The sequence below is a fragment of the Peromyscus eremicus genome, chromosome 15, assembly GCF_949786415.1.
Source record: "Peromyscus eremicus chromosome 15, PerEre_H2_v1, whole genome shotgun sequence".
Taxonomy (NCBI): Eukaryota; Metazoa; Chordata; class Mammalia; order Rodentia; family Cricetidae; genus Peromyscus; species Peromyscus eremicus.
In genome coordinates, this window is record NC_081431.1 from 68,462,232 (window position 1) to 68,476,605 (window position 14,374).

The 14,374-nt window shown below is 39.7% G+C and overlaps 1 pseudogene; it reads left to right on the forward strand.

The window, feature by feature from the left end:
* Positions 1-12,400: 12,400 nt before the first annotated feature.
* LOC131924960 (SPARC-like) lies at positions 12,401-13,989 on the forward strand (annotated as a pseudogene).
* The last annotated feature ends 385 nt before the right edge of the window (positions 13,990-14,374 follow it).

Consider the following 14,374-nt stretch of genomic DNA (forward strand, 5'->3'; position numbering starts at 1 on the left):
ACAGATGCACCTGAAACAAGTTTTGAGTTGATTGATTTGATGATCAAGAGTAAATATCATACTATAAGAAGTTACAAACCACAGGTTTAAAAAATGTCCATCAAAGCAGAATTGTGAAAACTACATTCATGTGGTCTTATCCATGTAGTCTGAACACAGACTACAACAGAATATCCTTCACTGGACAGAAAGAATGGCCATGTGCTCATTGGAACTCACATTCAGCCTCTAGCTTAGACTCTGCATAGTGTCATCCCCTGCCATTCTTGTGTGTCTTGCTAGAAATATTTTCCTTATTCAAATGACAAATTACTCACCAGTTTGAGTTAGGTTGTTCAGGATTAGTGTTTATATACTTAAGATCTTGTTTCTGAAGTTTGGAAGCTGTCCTGGGTATTTACTCACAAGCATGCTATCTTGTAGCTTATAATTTGCTTATGGTCCCATGTCTGACCCATTCACATTTCACTCCATAGTAAATTGCTGGATTCTTGGTGCGAGAATTGTTCTGTCATTACTGAGAACAAAGTTCCTGACTGTTGTCTAACTTACAGTGTTGCAGTGTATGTGTTCTTTGCTTTGAAAGTAGCTTATGGTGTGTGATATTTAGTATTAATTGCCAACCTGACAGAATATAGAATCACCTGGAATAGGAGCCCCTCATCTTGTCTGTGGGGGATTATGTCGATCATGTTAATTGAGGTGGGGAGAACCATCCACCCTGGCAGGATTCCTGAACTGTATAGAATAAAGGGAACTGAGCAATAGCCTGCACTCATCGCCCTCTGGGTGTGATGTGAGAGGTTCCCACTATGATTTCCCCACACGACTGTGAACCAAAATGAACCTTTCCTTTCTTAAGCTGATTCTTTCAGGGTATTTTGTTATAGCAATTGAAAAAGAAACCATGACACCATACAAAGAATTACAACTGATCTCACGATCTACCCCTGAACTTGTTCTTCTTGGTTGAGAGGGACTTTTGGATGTGTTTCTTTGAATGTTTTTATTGTATGAGAATGTTTTCTTGTTCCTTTTCCTCTTGGTTATATAAAACTTCTTTAGAAAGTAGTACTTAAGATATTGGAATATCTCTCACCACATAAATGTGTGATAAAATTCATTACAACTTATATGATTTATTAAATGGAGTCACCCCTGAAGCAAATGCATTATTAAGTAGTTAAAAAATTCATGACGTGTCCTTATCGCAGTGAGAATGCCTTGGAGGCACTCATCCATCCCATAAATATGTGTTTAACAAAATTGCTTGAAATGAATCTTTTCATTTGTTCTTATTTAAGACTTAGATACATATAGCATAAATAACAGAATGCATTTTCCACATAAGGTTGTGGCTTGTTGTTGAATGCAAATAGCCACAGCTTTGTCTCTGTAAGTGTATAATAAAACATGTTCTCCCTTTATTAAAAGTCCCCAGTGGGCTGTGATGGTGTAGAACACATTCAGTGTGTGGCTCATAGTTAACAGCCTACTTGGAACTTTACTCCAAATCCATGCTTCCTTAAAGCATATCTATTGTGATGGTTAATCTTGGTAATCAACATGATTGGATCTGGAAGCAATTACTAGACTCATCTTTGGGTGAGTCAGTGAAGGCATTTCCAGGAAATATAAATGAGGTGAGAAGACCTTCCCACTGAGTGAGCACTGTGTTACTCTGGTAGCTCAGATATAAAGCCCAGGGAAAAATAGTGTTGTCTGCCATCATTTCTTGCTGGTGAGTGAATCAGACCTGTTGCTGCTGTTGCCACTGTCTTTGATGCCATGGGAATCTAGTGTCCTTAGTCTTCCCATACAGTCTTAGTCTTCCCATACAGTACAAGAAGCTTTCCAGAAAACCCCCAGGATTAGAGTGTTAAACTGGGACTGTTGAGATCCAGCCTTGTGGACATAGAGGCTACTACATAGAGGTTTTCAGATTCTGCAGTGTACAGATTACCATTACTAGAACACTAGCTTGTAATGTGTAAGCCTGTCTAGTAAATTACCCTTAAAGAAATGTGATATCTGTTCCTTGAAATTTAGAGTACCATGGACATTAGAAATCTTGTCTGATTTCTAACTGAGCATGTTGATGTTATGGGAAGATATTTCACTGAAGTCAGTTAGGTCAGTAGCCACAAGGAGACTGTGATACATTGAACCTGATTATTGTCTCTTTGAAACCTAGACAGACAGATGGATAATACTTATGGATGGAGTCATCTGTTGATGTTATACACACACACACACACACACACACACACACACACACTTGCACACACACAATGAATCAGACACACACATCTCACAGAAGAGTTAAATAATAAATAGATATTAAATGAAATGTTAAAGTAAATATTTATTTAAAAGAAAAAGGAGCATTGTGATTTTAAAAAGTAAATAAAATAGCATGTGTAGCATGAAAAAAGCAAAAGAACAAACATAAATCCATCTTTCTGAACACTCAGATCAGAAAGTGGGAGATGACAAAATGGACTAAAAACCAGAGCTTGTGATGTCACTATGGGAAATGAGATTCACTTTGGATTGGAAAATACAAAAAGGCCTTGGTTTATGTTTATGTCAAGTAGTAAATAAATCTAAGAGAATAACAACGTCTCATTTCAAATCAACACAAGAATGCTTTATTTCTTGCTTGCATGTGTACACAGCATGTTTGTATGCATATTTGCATGTACGTGGTTGCACTTGTGTGAAGGTGTACATGCATGTGTGTGTGTGTGTGTGTGTATGAATGTGGATGTGGGAAGCATGTATGTGTATATGCATGCGGATGTGACAGGTAAATGTTCTAGTCTTCCTGAAGCTCTTAGATTACTGAGAGTCCACCAAACCTGCTCAGCTTTCCCATGGGTGCCGGGGAGTTGAACTCCAGACCTCAGTCGGGCAACAAACACATTTACACGCTGAGTCATTTATTTCCCCAGCTCCTCAAAATACACTATGAAGCAGGAGCAGTACCAGTTAGAAAGAATAATCTCTTAATAAAAATGCAGTCAATATATGAGGAAATTATAAACATCTATACTGTACCCAACCATAGAGCTTTTAGATTCACTAAACACTGGGATCTCATTAAGCTGACACCTGTGCAGGCCTTGTACATGCTGCCACAGTCTCTGTGAGTTCATATGTGCACCAGCCCTGCTGTGTTTAGAAGGCCTTGTCTCCTTGGTGTCCTACATGCCCTCTGGTTCTTACAATATTTCTACCTCTTCTCCACAAGGTTCTTAGGGGGATGGAATTAATGGAGACATTCCATTTAGGACTGCGTGTTCTGAAAGCTTCTCTTTCTATTTCTCTCTCTTCCCTGATTGTAGGTCTCTTTATTAGTTCCCATCTACTTCAGGGGGAAGCTTCCCTGATGAAGGCTGAGTGAGGTACTGATCCATGGATATAGCAGAATGTCCTAATGAGTCATTTTATTGTCATGTTCCTTTAGCAGAACAGTGGTAATCTGTTTTCCCCTAGGTCTACAGCCTACTTAGTCTTAGATTCTTGGCCACCCACTCAAGCAATGTTAAGGATGGGTTCTATCTCATGGAGTGGACCATTTAGCAATAGAATATTGGTTGGTTACATCTACAAGCTTTGTACCACTGTTGCATTAGCACATCTTGCAATGAGGTGACCATTGTAGATGGAAGAGTTTTTAGCTGGGTTCATTTCTACCTTTTTCTTTTGGTAGCATAAGCAGTGCCCTCCAGTACCATAAATACTAGTCACTAAAGGTAAAGACTTTAGGTAGTCACTAGCTTGACTTCACCATATTTAATGAGCTCTGTAGATGTTGTCTTTAGCAATATGACCTTACCATAGGTTTGTAGAGAGCAATAGCCTAGGTTGATTGGGGTTCCCCATGAGGCTCTTTTAGCCAACAACTAGATTAGATGTAATTGAGTCTTGAGAATGGAAGCTTTACTTGGTGACAAGAGTTGTCCAGTGGAGACTCTGTCTCCCTTGTTACTTAGCAATACCATTTAGATCACCTTCATATATGTATGTACTTTAGAAAGTTTTTACTGTATTAGGTTTCAACTGAGGAGAAGTGGACACAAGCCCACATCTCTAACCCAGAAGCTATCTCCAATTGAATAATCACTTTTCTCCAATGGAATCTCACTGAGTATACAAACTATTCTTAAGGCCATGACCCATGCCCAGCAGTAGATAGCCAACACGAAACAAATTCAATTGCATATTTAGAGGTTCATTGTCTCAGAATGCTTTTTAGGGCTCTTTTTTTTCTTCTTACAGTTCCTTTGCATGTACATTATGATTTCCAGTTCTGTGTTTTTATCAGATTTCTATGTGTGATAATGTGTGTGTCTCTACACCTCTATGTGTTTCTTGAGATCTTTGACTCATTTTCTGTGGTTTGTTTGTTTTGTCCTATTCTGTTTTGTTTGATTTTTCTTTATCAAATTTTATTATTATTATTATTATTTATTATTATTATATGCCTGTTTATATCCTAATCAGAGAGAAAAATAAGGAGTGTTAAGAAAGGGTGTTATTTTGGTTGGGTAAGGAAGCAGGGAGGATCTGAGAGGAGCTGGATGAGGAAAAGCACAGTCAGAATATATTGTATTTTCTAGAAAAATCTATTTTTCATTTAAAAAGATTCATTAAGCAAAAATCTGTGAGAACTGGAAAATAGAGATGCTTTAGTAATTATAGCTGAGCTTTTTAATAATCTCTCCATAATTGATAAAATAAAAATAAGTAAGCAAAGATGAAGAAGCTGAAAAAATATTTGAACCATTTCAAAGAAACACTGTATTTGAGACACTAACTACAGTGTCAATATATTTTGAAGGGCAGGAATTCTCAGGAGTGTCTTCTCTGAACCTAGCAGAATTGGAGTAGCATCACAAGTGGCTATTTGGTAAACCTTGGCGAGTTGAAAGCTAAGCCATAAATTTCTAAGTCCATTGTCAAAGAAGGTCTCATGAGAGATACTAGACAAAGCATTGATGTGAATTTGATTGAGAACATGAAATGCCAACATTTATGAAATTCTACTAAAGTGGTACTCAGAGAGAAATATTTTTAAGCATTAATTTCACAAAAGAAAATACATTATTCCAATTCTATTTAAAAACTGAAAAACAAACTCTACAGAAATCAAATTCAATGTAATTATAAATAATTAAAAAGCAAACATCTGGTGGGAAATAATGGAAAAGATGTAGAACACTAGAGCTAGGCATTGTGGTCATGCCTGCAATTACACTGCTTTGCACTTGGGTAATTGAAGCAAGGGAGTTGTGAATTCAAGGCCAGCCTGAAAAAGGAGGGAGGAGGATAAAATAACATTAAGAATGTCTGAGAAAGTCAAAAGAAATTACAGCATTCTCTATTTACCTAAAAATACCTATAATATTTATATATGTATATACTTTCCCCCTCCAACGTGGGCTGATAATGCTCCCCACCAAGAACCACAAACTTATTAAAAATCTCAACACCAGGTAAGAGAAGCCCTTTTTGAGCTCTTGGTCAGGGTTGTCTAAGAGTCTCTTATAACATCACAACCTACTGTCATTGCCCTTGGTAACCCTCAGAGATGGCAGGTAAGTCACTATTGTTGAAGACATCATAACTGTTGGACATAGGACCCAGAAGATCCAAGCTGGATTAAACCTGAAAACCTCTTCCTTGAGGACTAGCTTTCATGGTACTAGAAGGCCCTAGTGCAAGCTTCCAAAGGAGGGAAGCAACCAAAACCCCAACTAGTTATGACATTTATGAATAACAACAACACCCATCATATCAGGATAATCCTAAGGGTGCATTAGTGTTGTCCATACCTTGGAAGTAACCAACAGCTCTCAAACAGGATTTATGACAAGCTCAACAAGAGAGAAATCGTGCCTGATACTGGAAGCTTTCCAAACACTCAGGGATAGTGAAATCATGGATCTTAGAGGAGAACTCTACAATCACCACTGTATTAAACCAGCACCATCCCTAGCTAAATTCTAAATACATATCCTTGTATGTCCACAGATAAGTCTGCTTCTCACCCCTCATCAAGGTAACTTCTCTTAGAATGGGATGGAAACCATTGCAGAAAATCACAGCCAATCAAAATGCAGGCATGTGGAGCTCAATCCTAAAGGGTACATCTACAAAGCAACTCCTGCACCTAAAGCTCATGGATCATAGCAGAAGAGGGGGCAGAAGGATTGTAACAGCCAGAAGAACAGGAATTTTGCTGAGAGGTTATATTGGTGAAATTATTAAGGCCACTCCACGTAGTTAAAAGGAGATTTATTTAATGGTGTAACTTACAAATTAAGGGATAGGTAGGTCGTGGGGTCTGGGGAAGGTGTATCGCAGTCCAGTGGTGTTCTCTGGAGCTCTGCTCGGTCCACCTCCACCGTTCAGGGTCCCAGAACAGAGAACACTGGCTCATCCAGATCTCGGGTCTCCAGGCGCCTCCATTGGCCCTGCCTTGTAGGCATGACAGTTGCCGAAGTCTCAATGGGGGTTGGAACTTCCAGATCAAAGCTGGAATGGCTACCCACTACATCTCCCCCTTTTTGTCTAAATAAGAAGGTTCTAACCTAATACAAGACTATATACAAAGGAATGGTTATCAAATATTGTCCAGGAATAATGAGGGATAATGACCTAGATAAGATGGAACTACAACCAATGCAAACAATATCAAGCAAGAAACACATACTAAAATCCAGAGAAGTATAGAGCATAGGTAAATGGCATGTTACAAAGATTATTCTAAAAGATGTCCTATCCTAAAGAACCGGAATCTAATACTTAATATGTTCTACCTAAGATATTATATATATATATATATATATATATATATATATATACTAAGTTGTAACTATAACTGTTAGTCTTCAATCCCATCAAAGACCTGAGAAGGAATATAATGGTACCTGAGAAATGGTAGATAGATGCAAGCAACTTTCGGGAATCTTGCAAGAGTAGACCGAGACAGCTGGCAGCCTGGATAGTCACCTAATGTTTCTCAGCATTAGCTATACCCATGAAGTCTCACCAACATGCTGTCTAAACAAGACCAGAACAAGGATGACACCAATAGACACACTAATGTGTGTGAGGGACGAAAGCTCAGGAGACCACAACCCTGGACAAAGAGTGAAGGAGAAATAGCCTTCCCTATGGTAGAGCACACCGATTAGTTATCCAATACCAAATGGTCATCCTTGAAAAATATGCATACAAGTGACATCATACAGAGTTGGTTGTATTTATATGTGTAGAAAAACACTGTATACGTGTGTGTGTGTGTGTGTGTGTGTGTGTGTGTGTGTGTGTGATACAATAACAATCAATGAAAAAAGAATCATGAGTTGAAGCAAGATCAAGGGGGATGGAATGGTTGGAGAGAGAAAAGCAAAGGGGAAATTATATAATTATATTGTTTTAAGGAGTGTTTTTTTTTTAAAAACAGACCAGCATGGGCACACAATAAGTAGTGATGTTTAAAAAAAATTAGAAAAGTTAATAAAATTGCTAACACTTGTCAGTCTTTAAAAATTAAAAAAATGAATTAAAAACCCCTTTTCTAGGAGAAATATAACCCTGACAATGGAAAGGGACACTATTATAGATATTTCTATAAAAGGACAATATGGGAATATTACCAACCTTTTAATTCAATAATAGTGAGAAGTAGGTGAAAAACACAGATTGTCCAAATTAATTTAAGAAAAAAAATATGGAGACCTTAATAAAAAGAATCATCAAATTAGTAGACAACAAACAAAAATTCAAAATGAAGTCACTTCATGAAAGATGATACATGTATAAATGGCAAAAAAAGAGCACAGGATGTGTTTCATTTCCTAGTCTATGGGACTTTCACAAATTTTTACACATTTTAGATTTTCTCTTTTTCGTTCTTTGAAAATAGGCTATTCTCTCGTACAATACATCCCAACTACAGTTTCTCTTCCTTCCATTCTTCCTAACATCTTCCCCCACCTCCCCTTCCCCCTAGATCCACTCCCCCTCCATTTTCCTTTTAGAAAAGAGTAGGCCTCCAAAAGATGACAGCCAAACAAAACAAAACAGGACATAATGAGACGAGGCAAAAGCTCTCATTCCTAGGCTGGACCAAGCAACCCAATAGGACAAAAACAGTTTCACAAGCAGACAAAAGACTCGGAGACACACCTTGCTCCCACAAAAACACCAAGGTAACAGCCAAAATATACACAGAGGACCTGGTGCAGACCCATACAGGCTTACCTTTCCAGACTTCGTGTGCCCATATGGGCCCTGCTTAATTGATTTGATAGATCATGTTCTCTTGTTTCCTCCATCCCCTCTGACCCCTACAATATTTTTTCCCCTTCTTCCATGGGATTCCCCCAAGCTGTCAGGGGAAGAACCAATAGAGAGCTCGAATTTAGACTCTTTCCACACAATATATGGCTGTGTCTGTCTATACCCGCTAATGTTTGTTGCTGGAGGAAGCCTCTCTGGTGATGAATAGACAAGGTACCAACCTATTAATGTAGCAGAATATCATTAAGGATTATTTCAGTGACTTTTTTAAAAAGACCAGTCATGTTTGGTTTTACCCTAGGTCTCTGGCTATCCAGTCTTCAGTTTCTGGCCATCAAAGCAGTATGAGGAAAGAATTCCCTCTTGCGCCGGGCAGTGGTGGCGCATGCCTTTAATCCCAGCACTCGGGAGGCAGAGCCAGGCGGATCTCTGTGAGTTCGAGGCCAGCCTGGTCTCCAAAGCGAGTTCCAGGAAAGGTGCAAAGCTACACTGAGAAACCCTGTCTCGAAACCCCTCCCCCCCAAAAAAAGAATTCCCTCTTGCAGAGTGGGCCCTTGAATCAGATATTGGTTGTCACTCCCACATGTTCTGTGCCAGCACTGCCTCAGTATATCATACAGGAAGGACAGATTGTAGATCGATGGTTTTGTGGGTAGGTTGGTATCATTTCCCCACCCCCACCTCTACTTGATCACCTGTGCTTCCATCCTTTTCCACCCCCAGTTCATCTGAAGAATCTATATTATTTGCTTCTCAGGGAGATCCATGTGTCCTCCCTAGACACCTCCACTTTACCTAGATACCCTAGGTCTGTGGGTTGTAGCTTGATTATTGATTACTTAAGAGATAATATCCACTTATAGATGAATACAGACCATATTGGTCTTTCTGAACCTGGGTTACCTCACTCAGGATGATTTTTTTCTAGTTCCACCCATTTGTCTGCAAATTTCATGATGTTATTTTCTTTTAACTGCTGAGTAATACTCCATTGTAAGTGTACCGTATTTTCTTTGTCCATTCTTTGGTTGAAAGACATCTTGGTTATTTCCAGTTTCTGGCTATTATGAATATAGTTAAGCAAGTATCTTAGTGGTAGGATGGAGTGTCTTTGGGTCTTGATGTAGATCAATTCCCAATTTTTTGAGGAACCACCATATTGATTTCCATAGTAGCTCTACAAGTTTGCATTCCTACCAGCAATGGAGTAGTGTTCCCCTTGCTCCACATCCTCCCCAGCATGAGCTGTCACTTGTATTATTGATCTTATCCATTTTGACATGTGTGAGATAATCTCAAAGGAGTTTTGGTCTGCATTTGCCTGATGGTTAAGAATGCTGAGAAGTTCTTTGAGTGTTTTTTGGCCATTTGAGATTCCTCTATTGAGAATTATGTTTAGCTCTGTACCCATTCTGACAGGTATAAGATCGAATCTCAAAGTAGTTTTGAATTACATTTCTCTGATGGCTAAGAATGCTGAACAGTTCTTTAAGTTTCTCAGCCATTTTAGATTCCTCTGTTGTGAATTCTGTTTAGATCTGTACCCCATTTTGAAATTGGATTATTTGTTTTATTTTAAGATCTAGTTTCTTGAGTTCTTTATATATTTTGGATATTAGACCTCTATTAGATGCAGAGTTGGTAAAAAATCCTTTTACATTCTGTAGGCTGTCTCTGTCCAATTGACTGTGTCATTTGCCTTACAGAAGCTTTTCAGTTTCATGAGGTCTCATTTATTAATTGTTGATTTTAGTGCCTGTGCTATTGGCATTCTGTTCAGGAAGTTGTTTTCTGTGCCAATGTCTTCAAAGATATTCCCTGCTTTTTCTTCTATCAGGTTCAGTGTATCTGGTTTTATGCTGTAGTCTTTGATCTACTTGGACTTGAGTTTTGTGTAGAGTGATAAATAAGGATATATTTGCATTCTACTACATGCAGATGTCCAGTTTTACTAGCACAATTGTTGAAGATGCTGTCTTTTTTACAGTGTGCATTTCTGAATACTTTATTAATCAGGTGTCCATGGATGTGTGGATTTGTGTTTGGGTCCTCAATTTGATTCTACTAATCAGCATGTCTGTTTTTATGCCAATATCATGCTGATTTTGTTGTTATAGTTCTGTAGTACAATTTGAAATTAGGGATGGTGATACTTCCATCAGTTCTTTTATTATTTAGGCTGTCCTGGTTGTTTTAATTTTTTCATATAAAGTTAAAAATTGTCCTTGCAAGGTCTGTAAAGAATTGTGTTGGCATTTTGATTGGGATTGCTTAGAATTTGTAGATTGCTTTTAGTAGGTTGACCATTTTTACTGTATTAATCCTACCAATTCATGAACATGGGAGATCTTTCCATCTTCTGACATCCTCAATTTCTTCCTTCAAAGACTTAAAGTTTTTATTATAAAAGTCTTTTGCTTTCTCAGTTAGAACTGCACCAAGATATTTTATATAATTTGAGGCTATTGTGAAGGGTGTTGTTTCCCTGATTTCTTTCTCAGTCTGGCTGGAATTCTTCTTTTTCTGCTTTTAGGTTTGGTCTTTTCATAGTGTCCCAGATTTCATGGATGGTTTGTGTCAGGAAGCTTTTAGATTTAACATTTTCTTTGACAAATATATCTATTACTTCTATAGTATCTTCAACACCTGAGATACTCTCTTCCATCTCTTGATTCTTTTGGTGAAAATTTCCTTTGTAGTTCCTGTTTGCATTCCTACATTTTTCTTTTCCAGGATTCCCTTGGTTTGTGTTTTCTTCATTGTTTCTATGTCCGTTTCAGAACTTGAACAGTCTTATTTGTTTCTTCCAAATGTTTGTGTATTCTTGGATTTATTTAAAAGATTTATTCATTCCTCTTTATGAACCACTATCATCTTCATATAGTTGGTCTTAAGGTCTTCTTCTTGTACTTCAGGAATGTTGGAAAACTCAGGACCTACTGAGGACCTACTGTGGTAGGATAGCTGGACTCTGGTAAAGACATATTGCACTGGCTATTATTGATTGTGTTCTTGTGCTAGCATCTAGGCATCTGGGTTTGGGGGTGATTATAGGTCTATGTGCTGATATTTTGGTTTGTCTTGGTTGAGTGTGAGTTTTGTTCCTTGGCTTCTGTGTCCTCTCTGGATTTTCAGAGAGGTGTTGCCTGTTTTTCTGGTCTGCTCAGCTGGTGTGTTCATGGTGGAATGCTTGCTAGTATTAGAAATTCAGGGTAAGGGAGTCCTGGGAGAGATAGTCTTGCTTCTGAGGACACTGTACTCATATGCACATATGCACACACACACACACACACACACACACACACACACACACACATATGTGATTTAAAATAAAGCAAATCTTTAATGGAGTGATGTGGATGGACTCAAGCATGATGCAGAGTGTAAGAAGCCACACTCAGTAGGTGCCCTTGCTTAATGAGTTAATCTATGCTGAATGTCTTTTTTTAATGGAAAGGTATAGAGACCATCCGAGAAAGACCAGTGTTTGCTTGAGGCTATATGTAAGAGTGATTGCAAATTAATGTCAGAAATTATTTGCAGTGATTGAAGGTTTATAAGTTGGTTGTGATGTTAGGAATTTAGCTTAAGTGTTAGAGTGCCTGCCTGACATGCAGGAAGGCTGGCTTCTGTCATGAACACAGCATAAACCAGGAGTGGTGGTACACAACTATAATTTCAGGACTTGGGGTCTAGAGGCAGGAGGATCAGAAGTTCAAGGTCATCCTCTTTGACTTAGGTAGTTTGAGGCCAACCTGAGATACTTGAAATCTTGTCTAAAGATTAATAAATAAGAGAGGTGGATAGATAGATAGATAGATAGATAGATAGATAGATAGATAGATAGATAGATAGATAGACAGACAGATAGTAGTAGATTATGAGGTTTCTTGGCCAGCAATGTATTCACTCAAGTTTCTCAAAGTTTACGATTAATAGCTCCCACTTTATGGTACACAAATTATTACTCTAAAGAAGCTGTCAAAATAGCAAAAGGATTCTTTTGGGGTTTGTGAAAAAAAGATATTTTTATTTTAAGAAAGTACTACTATAGCGAGAATTCTTCTGCCTGCTGCTAAACTGCATGCCTATGCCCAGGGTTCCCACCACCGCCAGAGCCTGGATCATTTTTCTTCTCTGACTGGCCTGGAGAGTCTTGGAAACCCTTCAGCCAACTGAAGCCACTGAGGAGGTAGTGGCAGAGGAAATGGTGGCTGAGGAGGCTGGGGTACCCATGGGTGCCAACCCCATCCAGGTGCAAATGGAAGAGTTTGAAAACAGTGCCAAGGAAGCTGTTGAGGAGGTGATGGCTGACCCCCCCTGACAGACCCACCACTGGAAACACAGCAAGGTGTGTGAGCTGGATGAGGACAAGACACCTGGTGTGTGTGTGTGTGTGTGTGTGTGTGTGTGTGTGTGTGTGTGTGTGCACGCGCATGTGCCAGGACCCTGCCAGTTGCACTGTTCTCAATGGTGAGTTTGAGAAGGTGTGTAGCAATGACAAGCCTTTCGACTCGTCCTGCCACTTCTTTCCTTCCAAGTACACTCTGGAGGGCACCAAGAAGAGCCAGGCTCCATGTGGACTACATTAGGCCATGAAAATACATCACCCACTGCTTGGATTCTGAGCTGACAGAGTTCCCCTTGAGCATTCATGACTGGCTCAAGAACGTCCTGGTACCCTAACTGTCATCATAGAGACTTCATCCAGTAATTGGTGGAAGCAGATGCAGAGATCCAAAGTCAAGCACCAGGCTGAGCTCCAGGAGTCCAGTTGAAGAGAGAGAAAAAGGATTCTATGAGCAAGGTGTGTGTGGAGGGGTTATGATCATGATGAGGAAATGCACAGAGACAACCAAACCAAACTAGTGGGAACTCATGAACTATGGACCAATAGCTGTGGAACCTCCATAGAACTGCACTAGGTCCTCTGCATAGGCAAGACAGTTGTGTAGCTTGACCTGCTTAAGGGGCCTCCTGGCAGTGGGATCAGGATCCCTCCCTGTGGCCTTCTGAAGTCCAGTGCTTATGGTGGGATACCTTACACAGCCTTGGTGCAGGAGGAGAGGCTTGGACTTGCCTCAACTGAAGGTACCAGGGTCTGCTGACTCCCCCATGGGAGGCCTTGCCTTGGAGGAGGTGGGATGGGGGTAGGTTGGGGGAATGGGGGGTAGATTGGGGAGAAGGCTGGGGGGTGAAAAGAGGGAGGAGAGGGGGAATCTGTGATTGGCATGTATAATTAATAGACAATATCTTAATAATAATAAAAAAGAACATTCTAGTCACCTTGTATGAGAAAGACAAGGGCAGCATCCTCCTCAGTGAGAAGAAGTAGCAGAAGCTACATGTGAAGAAGATCTATGAAAATGAGAAGTGTCTGGAGTCCAGAGATGTCTAACTTATGGAGCTGCTGGCCCAAGATTTTGAGAATTACAACACATATATGTTCCCTGTCCACTTGCACTTTTGCCAGCTGGACTAGCACCCCATTAATAAGGACCTGTCCCATATTGAGCTGACCCCACTGCACACTCCCCTCATCCCCATGGAACACTGCACCACACGTGTCTTCAAGACCTATGACCTCAACAACAACAAGTACATTGCCCTGGCCGAGTAGACCAGCTAGATGGTCTCAAGGAGCTGGACATCGACAAAGATCTGATCATCTAAGTTCACTCTTTCTGCCGTCCGGAATTTTCTCCCTCTGATGTTCCTCCTTCCATCTCCTCCTCCTTGTTTAAAATGTTTAGATGGTTGATTGTTCTGCCTGGGGATAAGGTGCTAACATAGATTAACAAATGAACAGTACTTTAAACGAGGGGTGAGATATACAACCCAAATCAAGGCATTTTTCTATTTAAGTCCACTCTGAGGCTGTGGCCCATTCACAGCCCCCTCTTGTCTCCTGTACCACTCAGTGTCTCACTGACTGTGTTGGAAATGGAGTTGTGCAGGTTGCCTTACACAAGGTAAGGCTTTTATCTTTTCTTTACCTCTCGACTCTAATACATACCCAGTCAGAAGATATGTTTATTTAATTTCGGGCTATGGGCGA